This window comes from Prionailurus bengalensis, chromosome D1 (genome assembly GCF_016509475.1).
Source record: "Prionailurus bengalensis isolate Pbe53 chromosome D1, Fcat_Pben_1.1_paternal_pri, whole genome shotgun sequence".
NCBI classification, from domain to species: domain Eukaryota; kingdom Metazoa; phylum Chordata; class Mammalia; order Carnivora; family Felidae; genus Prionailurus; species Prionailurus bengalensis.
In genome coordinates this window covers 26,757,467-26,771,100 of record NC_057346.1, presented here as the reverse complement: position 1 = coordinate 26,771,100, position 13,634 = coordinate 26,757,467, and the positions used below count along the sequence as shown (strand labels likewise).

The 13,634-nt window shown below is 43.0% G+C and overlaps 1 protein-coding gene across 4 annotated transcripts in view; it reads left to right on the top strand.

Moving 5' to 3' along the window:
* The window catches only part of PRDM10 (PR/SET domain 10), a 103,164-nt gene that overhangs the window by 16,420 nt on the left and 73,110 nt on the right, over nt 1-13,634 (top strand). The gene's annotated exons all lie outside the window — the stretch shown is intronic.

Sequence of the window (13,634 nt, the reverse complement as noted above, 5' to 3'; positions counted from 1 at the left end):
ACTTTTCTCTCTCTGTTAGTATGCCCTGAGCATGCCCTCAATTCCTCTCAAGTCTGGAACTTTCTTAACCTGTTTTAATATATATATATATATATATATATATATATATATATATATATACACACACACATATATATATACAGTAATATATAATATATAACAATTACATAATAACAAATATTATGTATGTACACATATGTCAAAGTTCTTGATGTTTATTGCCAAATTGCTTCCTAGAAGGTCTGCACTGATTTAAATGCTCATCTTTCTTTTTCTTTTTTAAAAATGAGTTTATTGAGGTATCATTCATATACTATACAATTCACTCATTTAAAGCATACAGTTCAGAGGATTTAGTATGTTCATAGAGGTTTGCAAGTGTCACCACAGTCAGTTTTGGAATATTTTCATTACCTCCAAAAGAAATTCCATACCTCTCAGCCATGTTCATTCTGCTGCCTACCTCTATTCATTTGCCCATGCTGCATATTTCCTACAAGTGAAATCATTCAGTATTTGGTCCTTTGTGAGTAGCTTCTTTGACTTAGCAGAGCACTTTGCACCTGGTCCTATCAGACATGCCATACTACAGTACTTTCCTTACTGGTGGCTACAAATAATTCCAGTTTTTTTTTTCTAAGTTTATTTATTTTGAAAGAGAGAGAGAGAGAGTACAAGCAGGGGAAGGGCAGAGAGAGAGAGAGAGACAGACAGACAGAGACAGAGAATCCCAAGCAGGCTCTGTGCTGTCAGTGCAGAGCCTGACATGGGGCTCAAACCCATGAACTGTGAGATCATGACCTGAGTCGAAACCAAGAGTTGGATGCTTAACCAACTGAGCCACCTAGGCACCCCGTTTCAGGTTTTTTTTTTAAGATTTTATTTTATTAAAAAATTTTTTTAATGTTTGTGTGTGTGTGTGTGTGTGTGTGTGAGAGAAAGAGAGAGAGAGAGAGAGAGAGAGAGAGAGAGAGAGAGAGAATGAACAGGGAAAGGGCAGAGAGACGCAGAAGGAGACACAGAATCCGAAGCAGACTTCAGGCTCTGAGCTGTCAACACAGAGTCCAATGTGGGGCTCAAACCCACGAACTGTGAGATCATGACCTGAGCTGAGGACAGATGCTCAATGGACTGAGCCACTCAGGCACCCCTTATTTATTTTCAATGTTTGTTTGTTTGTTTGTTTGTTTGTTTAGCGCCTGTGTGCACCCGCGCACCAGTGCAAGTGCAGGAGGGGCAGAGAGAGGGGGAGAGAAAGAGAATCCCAAACAGACTGAGAGCTGACAGTGCAGCTCCCACGAATGGGGCTTGATCTCATGTACCATGAGATCATGACCTGAGCTGAAATCAAGAGTCAGACACTTAACCAACTGAGCCATCCAGGCACCCCAGTTCTTCCATTTTTGATAAACACAGTCATCAGATAGAAGAGGAAATGTTTTCCATAGTCTCATATCTTTGGGATTGCCCTCACTTTCCTACTGAGGGAGGCAGCCAGCCAGGCCTTGAGGGATCAGATCCTGGGCAGAGGGGATGTTTATGAAAATGAGCCTAGGCTTTCTGCAGCTGCTTTTCCTCTTGGACCATTTTTTAGTTCTTGGGATGTATCAGGAGTCTAAGAAGCTGGTTGGAAGGGGCTTGGTGAGAAGTCTGAGAGGCAGAGAATCCAAAGAGATTTAGGCAGTCTCTTGGGACTGGAGAGATAAAGATCCTAGTTGAAGGCAGTCATAACAGGAGGGCCAACATTTCAGAGGCAAGGAACACACAGAGAGGTGAGCCTGAGACTAGCACTGGTTTTCCTCTGAAGGTATTCACTGCTAAGCTCTGCTGGTCAAGGGGCTAACAAGCACAAAAGCAACAGAACAGAAGAGCACGGATTTTGGTAGTCTCACATTGCTGGGGTGATAGAAACTGGAACTCAGGGCCCAGCAAGGACAAACCTCCCTAGGTAACACCTCAAAGTCTCTGCTGCAACTCCCAGAAGGTCAAAGCTAGGAGCAGACCCAATCTTCTAGTTTCATAGACTGCAGAACAGCCAGGGGTCAGCTCCCTGGGACTCAGTGCCCTGTCCTCCCGCAGCCTGCCACGGGATGGGTGGATCGTGGAGGAAGGTGGTAGCTACCTGTGGGAGAGGGCACCATGAGGCTTTCAGGCGGTGGTGGTGTTTTGTTCCTTGCTCCACCACCTTAACTGTGTGAACATCCCTCAAGTCGGACGCTAATGATTTGTGCTCTTTTCTGTAGGCCTGTCATACACTCTGCTGCTTTGAGGTTCCCTCCTAAAATCTTGTGAGAGGAGAATAGAGGACTCCTGATAGACTCTCTTTGAAATTGCTTTCAGGTTTTACCAGCCAAGTAGCTATTCTTTGTAAAAAGGAAAAGGCAGACATCAAGGTTTAGCATTCTTTAGAACTCAACCCTCAAGGATTTTAATGTAGAATTGTGGGCTAAGACCCCCAATAAGACTCTTAGCCAAGGTTTTTCTTTTCTTTGAGGAAGGAGGAGGACTCATTGCCTGGTGGGAAGATTTCTGCATGGGAAGTAGAAGGGCAAAGGGACAGATAAATGGAGTGGGAAAAGAAGGCCAAGGTTACCATTTCGGTTCTGCTTCATACTGCTTGATACACTTCATTCCTTGCTTGTTTTTGTCATCCTGTGTTTTTAATCTTTATTATTATTATTATTATTACTTTTAAACCTTAGTTCAGTTCTCTTCTGGTTACACAGTGTTGTTCTTGATGACGGCCAGAAACGAATTAGGAAAGTTTCTTTAGTATATATTCTGCCATGGTTTTTAGACTGTAACACATCAGCCTTGTAATATTAAAAGTGCAGCTTATTCTGAAATTTGTCTGCCATCATTGCTCATTTACCCAATTTTGGAAGTTTTTTCTGGAGTTTTTTTTCCGATGGCATAAAATTTTACCTGGAGGGGCACCTGGGTGGCTCAGTTGGTAGAACATGTGACTCTTGAACTCAGGGCGGTGAGTTCAAGCCCCATATCGGATCTGGAGCCAACTTGAAAAAAAGATAAATGAATAAACTAAGATTTTATCTGGAGGAGTTTTTCTGCAATCTTGAACTTTTCATTATTTGCTTCACTGTTAACACTTATAACAAATGTTAAATGTGAACGGTGTCAGTAAAAATACCTGGAGGACCCCACTGTTATCACCTGTTAATTTTTTATCTTTACCCTCAGACCTCTCTGGTGATATGGAAATATTCCAAATCGATAACAGCTTACTTAGAAACACTTTTTTACATTTGGAACCTAGTCAGAGGCTTCTTGTTATTACATTTTAAGTTTGTTGAAAGCTTTTATGAAAGCTGAGTTTCCCTCATTATTTTTCCCCCTGCCCGCACCTAACTGGCTTCCCTGATTATTTACTTTCTCAGAAACCCTTAGTTCCTTAGGCATATTTTCCCTAATTAACATTGTGTTTATTTTACTTCATTGTGGAATTAAAAATAGTATTTTAGTCCTGTGACTCTGCCCTCAAGCGTGGGTTTGCAGTAGCCCTTTAGCTGGGGCAGAGGGGCACAGTAGGGTGGGGCTGAGCCCTGGCAAACAGAGGGGGCTCAGGCTGACCAGACCCCCGGCTGGGCAAATTATGCCACCTCTCCCAGCAGTCATTTCCCGCTCTGTGAAATGGCACACAGTGTGGCCTTAGTCTCTTCCCAGGGTTGAGGTCAAGAGCAAATCAACAGCGTCTGTCGGGGCGCTTGGAACCTTGCTGGACGAGGTTCTAGTATTGTTCTTTTAAACGTCTCATTTCTAGTTTTTCTCAATGTTCTCAATTTGTTGTGAATTTTTAAAATTGCGACACTCACGTGACAGCTTGTTTAGACTTCCCCTTCTCAGCAAGATTGGAGAATTTGTGCTGAAATTTGTATAATTTTGGGATTTGCCCATCGCTACTTGCGCTACCAGTTCCTGTTCCTCCTTTAGAATGGAGTCCAGTACTTTTTGCTTTTCTTCTGAGTTCCGAAATGATCTCTCCCAGAAATCAGTTAAATGTAAAATCTCTACCTGCCATTCTAAGTGAGTGAACATAACAGAAGCCCTTTATTTTCACTCCACTTGGCCTAATTTTATAGCTTTCGAATTTAATACTACACCTCAGTCATGGAGTGGTTAGCAGCTGTTCAGAGCGCTTGTTTATGACTCTGTCTGTTGTTTTCTGAATGATGAAGGTATGGGTTTTAAACAACTTCATTGGGTTGTTGTGCTATTAAATTGATTCACAAATTGATAAGTGGTCATTGCTTAGACTAGTGACTATGGCATGGAAGGCACTCAATACACGTTAGCTATCCACATATCCTGTCCCCAGGGTTGGCCCTGTGCACGCTGCGCCCCCGGGCCATGCCCCGGGCACAGTGCCAGAACCAGAGGGCTATGGTTAACAGTAGATGCTCCCGTGGCTGGTGGGATAGGGAGTTTCCCAAACTTTGCATTAAAAAACATGGTGTAAAACCCAAGATGAATCAGGACGGGGGGGGGGGGGGGGGGGGGGGGGGGGGGTGGGGGGGGGTGGGGGGTGGGGGGGGGGGGGGGGGGGGGTGGGCGCTGAGATCCAAGAAATAAATCTAGAACCAGAGTCAGGGAGTTTGTGGGCTAGGAAACCAGGATGTGAGGGAAAAACGGAGCAGTTGAAATAGGTCCACAGGGCGGCCTGTACTGACTGGGCCTTTAATAGGAAAGTGAACTGAACTTGGCTTCCTTTGTACCCTCTCACCCACCCACCCTGCTCCCCCTAAAATGAAAGTCTCAGAGGTCTCTCTTGTCAGGGAGGTATTTGTACCAAAGAAGTGGGAAGAATGAGACTAAGGTTAGACAGGACGTTGGCAATAAGAGCAGTCACTTCTATTTATTGTTCACCTACTGTGAGCCAGACACTTAGGGGGTGCTTTATATGGCAACTATCCTGCTAGAAGAAAAGAACAGCTAATTTTGGCTGTCAGGAATTCCAGAGACAGGTGTATTGGAAGTCAGCCCCTTTGACCTGAGCTGGGAGTGATTGCAGTGGTGACCTCAGGAGTGCAGGTTCAATCTGGCTGGACGGAGGCCATTGGAGGGCAGGGTTCATCTTGGATGGGAGAATCGATTAGGGGCCCCGAGTGACCATGGTGTTTCTTCATGGTCCCGATGTAAAAGGGACCAGTAGAATCCCATGTCCAGCATGGTGGAGATGGTTGACCATTACTACTGCAGCCATATGGTATATTTTTATCTTAATTTGTTTTTGTGGTTAAGTATACATAAAATAAAATCTGCTGTTTAACCATCTTTCAGCGTACAATTCGGTGGAGGTTAAGTACATTCACAGTGTTGAACAACCATCATCGTTACTCATTTTCAGAACTTTTTCATCACCCCACACAGATACTTTACCCATTAAACAGTAACCTGCCCAGGACCTGGTAACCTCTCTTCTGCTTTCTGTCCCAATGCATTTGACTATTCCAGGTACCTTGCCTAAGTGGCGTCCTACCATATGTGTCCTTTTGTGCCTGGCTTATTTCACTTAGCATAATGGCTTAGAAAAAAAAATTTTTTTTTAAGTTTTTATTTAAGTCATCTCTACACCCAACATGGGGCTTGAACTCATGACCCTGAACAAACCTAGATCAAGAGTCACATGCTCCTCCTACTGTACCAGCCAGGTGCCCCCCTGGCATAATGTTTTTAAGGTTCATCCACCTTGTAGCATCTGTCAGAATTTCCTTCCTTTTTAAAGCTGAGTAATATTTCATTATATGTATAAACCACATTGTGTTTGTCTTTTCATTTGTTGATGGCACCTAGGACATTTTTAAGAGCAGTGTTCTGGGCACTTTACCAGGGTCCCATTTGTTCCCAAAAGGTCACTGTACTTAGTAGTCTGAGAATGGTGGGAGCCTAACAGGTGTCTCCTCCCCCAAACCTGACTGTAACTGTTGGGCATCTTTTACCTCAGGAAATCTCTAGCATGGGAATAATCTCATGTTCGGCTTTCCCTTCTAATTCTTAACCCAGTTAGTTCAGAACAATCAGATTCACTTTTTGTCTTTGGCTTTTCTTTCCCTTCTCCTGCCCATCCCCCCTCCCCCCTGCCTATTTTGCTTGTTAGTTATTCCTTTCTTAGATTTCTCTCCACCCTGACTCTGTTTATTCCTGTGTTTTCCTGCCTCCTTTCCTCCCAGTCTTATCGCTGTCTTCTGGAATACTCGTTATCTCCTTCTGTTTCTTTGTTGCTTTCCTCTCTTTTCTTCTTTTCTTGCCTTACTTACTCCCTTCTCTCTTTCCCCCAGTTAATTTCTTCTTGTTCTACCATTTTTAATTTGTGGCTCAGAATTGACCCTAATTATTACCTCTTTCATTTAACACCTAAAGTGCTGACTATATTCTAGTGTTCTATGCACTTTGCAGATATTAGCGCCCTTAGTCCTCTTTACACCTCTACGAAATAGATCCTGTTCTTGTTTCTGTGTTATATATGATGACATTGAGCCACAGAGAGGTTAGGTAATTTGTGCAAGGCCAACCGTTGGTGAGGGGTGGAGCCAGGATTCGAACCCAGGAGTGTGGCTCCAGCTTATGGGCCTGACCCACTTTGCCACACTGAATGCCGTTCCCTAGCTCACGGGCAGAGGGGTTTTGTAGTTCATGGTCAAGTTAAATGTAAACAATGCTTGTCCCACCAAGCTCTAAATGTTTACAGGTGCCATATCCAGAAGTCTCATTGTAGCAAGGGCGCAGGGGCACAAGAGCACCTGGCCGGGGGTCCCAAACAGGGCACGCTGCTCACAGCTGTTAGAATCCAAAGGCAGAGAGAGCAGTGGTGGGGAAACAAGAAAGGAATTTATTTCAGTGAGGCCAAAACTGGGAAGATAGTCCAGCGTCTCAAAGACTGTCTCCAAAGTGCCAAAAATAGTTGCAGGTTTATATAAGGAAAATGTGGGGCAAAGCTGGGTGGGCACGTGCAGGTGGGCAGGAAAGGTCAGGTCAATCATTGTCTTGGGGTCAGTCACACTGAGTCTTGTGTCTTGCTGGCCCAGGGCAGTCCTTACTTCTCGAGGGGGCAGGTTCGGTTCCCATCAGGGAAGGTTATGCTCTCAGAGCCTTCCATCCGCTACAAAAAAGAACCCAACTGGAAAGTTTAAGGTCAGAACAGAGGCAGTCAGAGTCCGTTTTCATCATCTTGTATCTTTACAGGAGTCTTTACAACTTTTATCTTACACTATTTGAACCTGTATTTTTTTCAAGTACCATGATTTAAAAAAATCATTTAATCTTAATTATAAAGGTGAAAAGTATTTTGGCAAACTTATTTTCTAAAGAGGTAACTGATTTTCCTTAATACATTTAGTTTTGTTTTCTAGCTTTGTTTAATCACTGACATCTGACATCATAACATAACAGATGGTTCCTTAAATTTTTATTTCAGCTAAATTTATGTTATTTCAATTAAATTATTAGTAAGTGAACTTTTTTATTATCCAGGGAATCAAAATATAGTACGTAACATAACTTTAAAGGAAATATACAAAGCATTGTCCATCAATTTAAATTATCACCGTTTGGAGTGTAATCCATGTCTAAGTTGCTTTTTGTCTTCTACTCATCTTTACTAGGAAGGTTTCTCTAACTGGGGAGTCAAGGACAATAAGCTTAAAAAAAAAAAAAAGGAAAGCTAAGATAAACAGTTTTAGGCAGTGTAAGAAATCTCTGCCTAAAGCATCTTCTAAATCTTTTCCACATTCAGTCCAGTGGGGGCAGTGGGGTGGAGGGGTGGAGGGGTGAGAGCCCTACAAGTCACAGGCTCTGCTTTTTGCACTCTTTATTTGCTGTGTGACTTGAAGTGATGCACCTAATCTCTGGTTTTTCAGTTTGTCATCTACAAAATAGAAGTTGCTCCAGATGGGTGGTTCTCAAACTACTCCCCGCCACCCCGCCCCTTCTGGCCCAACACTAGTGCTCTACAGCTGTACCAAGGTGTTCTTTCTTTTAAATAAAAATAAAGGGTACAATTTTCTTAGTTTTGAGTTTTTACCACATGAAATCTCATTAACCCTTTGTTGCTGTTTCTGTCAGTTGTCTTAGCCAGCACTAGGAGGTCACAAAAAAGTGGCAAAAAGAAAAAAAAATCGGGGAAAACTTGGAACACTAGTCCTGCTTAATTGATAGGTCTTTCTTTCTTTCTTTCTTTCTTTCTTTCTTTCTTTCTTTCTTTCAGGAGGGGGAGGGGGAGAGGAAGGGGGAGAGGAAGCATCTTAAGCAGGCTCCATGCCCAGTGCAGAGCCCGACATGGGGCTCCATCCCATGATCCTGGGATTATGACATGAACCAAAATCAACAGTTGGACACTCAACTGACTGAGCCTCCTAGATGCTCCTATTTGATCATTTTTGAAAAAATTATAAAGTGAGGTCAGATGTGATTTTTATGTAGTTTATGTAATGGAGTTATTTGTGCTGGAATCATAACACAGGTGAAGTGTTCTTAGTTTATAGGATGAGAAACAGTGTAGAATAGTGGCCAAACACACGAGCTTGGCAGCAGGATCGCTCAACCTCATATTGAGCTCTCCTACTTACTCTCACTAGCTCTTACTAGCTCAGTTGCCTGGACAAAGCATTTAACCTCTTTCTCAGTCCTTCACCCATAAGGTGGAGATAATAACATACCTACTTCATGATTATTGTGAGGATTAAATGAATCAGTGCATATTAAGGTGCTTAGAACATGCCTAGCACATAGTAAGTATGTTACAAATGTTAGCTATTGTTATTCTGTAACAAATGTATTAATATCTAATGGTACTCAGCCAAGAACATTGATTTCCCGAGCTCTGTCTTTTAAACATATTTGAGAGCCAAGGGCCTGGAATTTCTCTTCTTGTTCTGAAATTCTGTTATTCTGTGTCATAGAATTGGATTCCTATAATCTTCTTGCTCCCTTTTTATAACTTAGTGCCTTACTGGACATGTTTTTTCTCTATACATAGAGTGAACTCACTTTTTTCATTTATCAAGTAGAATCTAATCTTAAATAGGGCTTTAGAAGGGTTTCCTTTCTGTTTCTTGACATAAAGGTGTTTTTATATTACATACATTAGTTATAATTGTTATCTATCATTAAATACCTAATATACTTTATTCTTTGTCCTTAAGGCTGAAGAATCTGAAGCTCAGAGAGAGTAAACAAATTGTCAAAAGCTCTAAGTGTCAGATCCAAGATTCTAAGCCAGGCTATCTGACTCCAAAGCTTGCCCTGCTAGAAATACAGCAAATCTGAGTTCCTATTCCAGTTGCTGTAGTGTTTATGGAAACTAATTTAAAGCAAGCTCAAGCAGCTCTCCTTTAAGTGGAGACTAATTTCTATGTGAGTATCCTATTTTTTTTTTTAATGTTAATTTTTGAGAGAGAGGGAGTGGGGAAAGGGCAGAGACGGAGGGGGACAGAGGATCCAAAGCAGGATCCACACTGACAGCAGCGAGCCCAATGTGGGGCTCGAACTCACGAACTGGAGATCATGACCTGAGCCAAAGTTGGACGCTCAGCTGACTGAGCCACCCAGGTGCCCCTCTATGTGAACATTCTTGAGGGATGATATTTTTATACAAGGGTCAGCTGAAGTCACCGTGTAGCTGTTCATACTCGTTCAAAGGAAGGTGAAAGATCAAACAATGACCATAAGCAGTTGTTTGTGTATCAGGTCAGCGAGCCTCTGGGCCCAGCCATATTCTGCTTGCCCCAGAAAAACCTCTTGTCTGTGCACACTTCTGTCCTCACCCCGAGGGGAGGCAGCTAGCCAGTCTCCTGCCTGGCCTGTGGTCTGTTTGCCACCCAGCCTTCTTGTGCTACCTTGAGGATTCCTCACCTCTGGCAGCACTGGGCTGGCTCCTCTGTTCCTGCGTGGCAGTGATGATAGGTACAATGTGGGCAGTGGGAGCTCAGGGAAATATTAGGGCGAGATCTACACAAACACTCTGCCTCCTCCTCCCTTTCTGTGGTGACTGGTCCCCTTCTGTTCCCCTCATGAGCCCATCCACAGCTCCTTCTCCGGATTGAGACTCTGCTTCCTCCATTTTATTTCCCACACTTTTTATGTTCATTTTGCAAATCTGTCAGTCTCCCTCTAGCTTCTTCCTATGGTGTGTCTAGTGTTGGATTTCAGGGAAGGAGCCAGCAGTTTATGATAATTAGTCAGTTTGTAATGAGCCAGGAAAGTTAATTTGTAAGTGCACTGTCTGGAATGTGGGACAGCTCTTTCTGTATGAATAATGATGGCATATAAGGTGCCAGGCCAATACAGAAACCGCTGTTGAATTCTTAATGTTTCTGAGTTTTAATAATGTACCAATAATCCTATGGAATTTAATCTCTCTGTGTAACAGCATTTTATTTTTATTTTTAATTTTTTTCTAGTTTAAAAAATGTTTATTTTTGAGAGAGAGAGAGAGAGAGAGAGAGAGCGAGAGAGAGGGAGAGACAGAGAGAGAAAGAGAGAGCACATGTGTGGTGGAGGTGGGGGGAAGGGCAGAGAGAGAGAGAGAATCCCAAGCAGGATCCGAGCTGTCAGCACAGAGCCTGATGCAGGGCTTGATCCTGTGAACCATGAGATAGTGACCTGAGCCAAAATGAAGAGTGGGACACTCAACCCACTGAACCACCCAGGTGCCACAATAACTATGTATAACAACATTAAAATTTTTTTAAATGTATTTCTTTGTTATTTTGAAAGGGAGAAAGTGTATGTGCAAGTGGGGGAGGGGCAGAAAATGAGGGGGAGGGAGAGAATGCCAAGTAGACTCCACGCCATCAGCACACAGCCCGATGCGGGGCTCCACCCCACGAACCCTGAGATCGTGACCCGAGCTGAGATTAAGAGTTAGATGCTCAACCAACTGAGCCACCCAGGCGCCACTGTATAACAACATTTTAAAGTGAAATTGTGTTTATAGTTCAACCCTTATCTTAGGTACACATCTACCTTTGAAGGCAGACCTGTGCCTTGTCTAACACCTCTACATTCAGGTGATGAAGTGAGAGTCTCTCAACTTGAAGTCCTGGGCAGTTCTAGAGTAGTGGCTTCATTTAGCCCTCTAGGCCCAGTGGTGGTGGGAACTAGGCTGGTGGATGATGAGGGGTATGGCTCAGGGGTGAATGGCAGGATGGGAACTCTAGGAAGTAGGAGGAGGGCCGGCATTTGGGGAGGCTGGGCACAGTAGCATGCTCCATTGACCTGTTTAGACCCAACCTTATTAGTGAACTGGCTGGAACAGCAGGCATGTATCTTTCCTTCTTCCTTCCCCTTACTCTTCAGCGTGGTCAGTCTTTTCATGCAAGTATTACTGGGATGAGCTGGGAATTGGGCCGCCTGTCTCCTCCACCAGACTGTGAATTCTACAGGAGCAGGGTTTTTGCTCACCTTTTTATGTGTTTGATGTTCACAAAGCATGAAAAAATATTGCTGCCATTTCTTGAATGTTCATCATTATGCTATGTTATCCCAAGTGTTACCATGTTTTATTGAATCTAAGATGTCTATGGTAAGATACGTAATTGCTTTATGTATTGTTACAAAAGAAAAGGCCTTGCCAATTAAACTCTGATACAAGTGCTTTTGCCGCTTAGAATTTTTATTATATACTTACTGAAAGAGCTCTTGTAGATTTATTTAAACATGGATTTTTATCACGTTGCTCTTATGCACACATAAAAGGGAAAATGTAAGTGAAATAAATTGATTAAGGTATTCCCCCAATTTTATCACTTCCAGAGTCTGACTCTTCAGAATCTTTTTTGACTCAGAGTCATTGATGTATCTCCGTGTCATCAAGAGTGTTGGTGATGCAGTATTTCTTAAAAGAAGGCGTACTGTCTCCAGGAATCTCCTCCAAGCGGCTAGTACCCATTCTGGGAGTTTTAATCCCAGTGTTTTTTCACTCGATCTGTGGCAGGCTAGTGTTGTCCGTATCTCAGTAATAACAGTGCATATTCATTGCCATCACTGTCTCCCCAGGTCCTATATTGGCCCTTGGTTGTTAAGGTTATTTTCCCAGTGATGAATATTTGCTTCCCTAATCAAATTTATGCTTAGCTGCTGTTCCCATGCCTTTCAGTTTTAATGCCAAATTATAGTGTAATCTTTTTGAAGACATTTAAAATGGCAGTTACACTCAGGGTGTCCAGTGCTGACAACATCATGACTCAGTGAAGCGAGGACAGAGCTAATGAATGGCTGTGAGCAAGGTCACACACAAGCAGGCAGTGGCATCCACATCCTGACTGCCACCTGGAAGATAGTGGCCACAGGACACAACAGTTGTAAAATGGATTCAGAAGTGTTAAAATGTGGGGGAAAATGCATTATAGGCTTGACAAAATATAGATTGTTAATTCCAACAACAACCATGCTGGGCAGATCATTTGGATTTTCAGATGAGAAAACTGGGGATCAGTGTGTGGCTTACTAACGTCAGAGCTACTAAGCACCTGGTAGATTTGGGAGAGTAGAACCCAGGTTTGTCTGATTATAAAGTTCATACTTTCAACTATATAACATTATTCAAGAAAAAATAACTAGACTAGAAGCTTCAAGGAGGCAAGGATTATTTATTTATTTATTTATTTATTTATTTATTTATTTATTTTAATGTTTATTTTTATTTTTGAGAGATAGAGACAGAGCACAAGCAGGGGATGGGCAGAGAGAGAGGGAGACACAGAAACCGAAGCAGGCTCCAGGCTCTGAGCTGTCAGCACAGAGCCTGATGTGGGGCTCGAACTCATGAACCACAAGATCATGACCTGAGCTGAAGTCTGATGCTTAACCGACTGAGCCACACAGGTGTCCTTGTTTTTGTTTTTGATACACTGATGTTTCTTTTTTTTTCTATGTTTATTTATTTATTTATGAGAAAGAGAGAGAGAGAGAGAGAGAGAGCATGCATGAGTGGGAGAGGGGCAGAGAGAGAGGGAGACAGAATCCCAAGCAAGATCCGTGCTATCAGAGCAGAGCCTGATGTGGGGCTGAACCCATGAACCACAAGATTGTGACCTGAGCTGAAACCAAGAGTTGGACGCCTAACAACTGAGCCATCCAGGTCTTAAGGACCCAGAATTGTACCTGGCATATACTAAGTACTTAATAAATAGTTGTTGAATAAAGTCTTTAGAGAGAGGATAGAGATGCAATCATGTCCTATTTTCCTGGAAATGAAATCTGTACATTTTGGACAATGGGTAAAAGCAGGGAAGATGGGTGACAATTTTCTAGACAAAGTGTAGTGTGTAGTTTACCAGTTCTTTCAGGCCTTAGAAGAAGCACAATGGGGGCGCCTGGGTAGCTCAGTCGGTTGAGCGTCCGACTTCAGCTCAGGTCATGATCTCACGGTTCGTGAGTTCGAGCCCCGCGTCGGGCTCTGTGCTGATGGCTCAGAGCCTGGAGCCTGTTTCAGATTCTGTGTCTCCCTCTCTCCCTGACCCTCCCCCGTTCATGCTGTCTCTCTCTGTCTCAAAAATAAACATTAAAAAAAAATTAAAAAAAAAAAAAAAGAAGAAGAAGAAGCACAATGGTGAGGAATGGAAGGATGTCCATCGCTAGCTAGGAGGCTGTCAGCACCAGGCTGCTGGACAGCACTA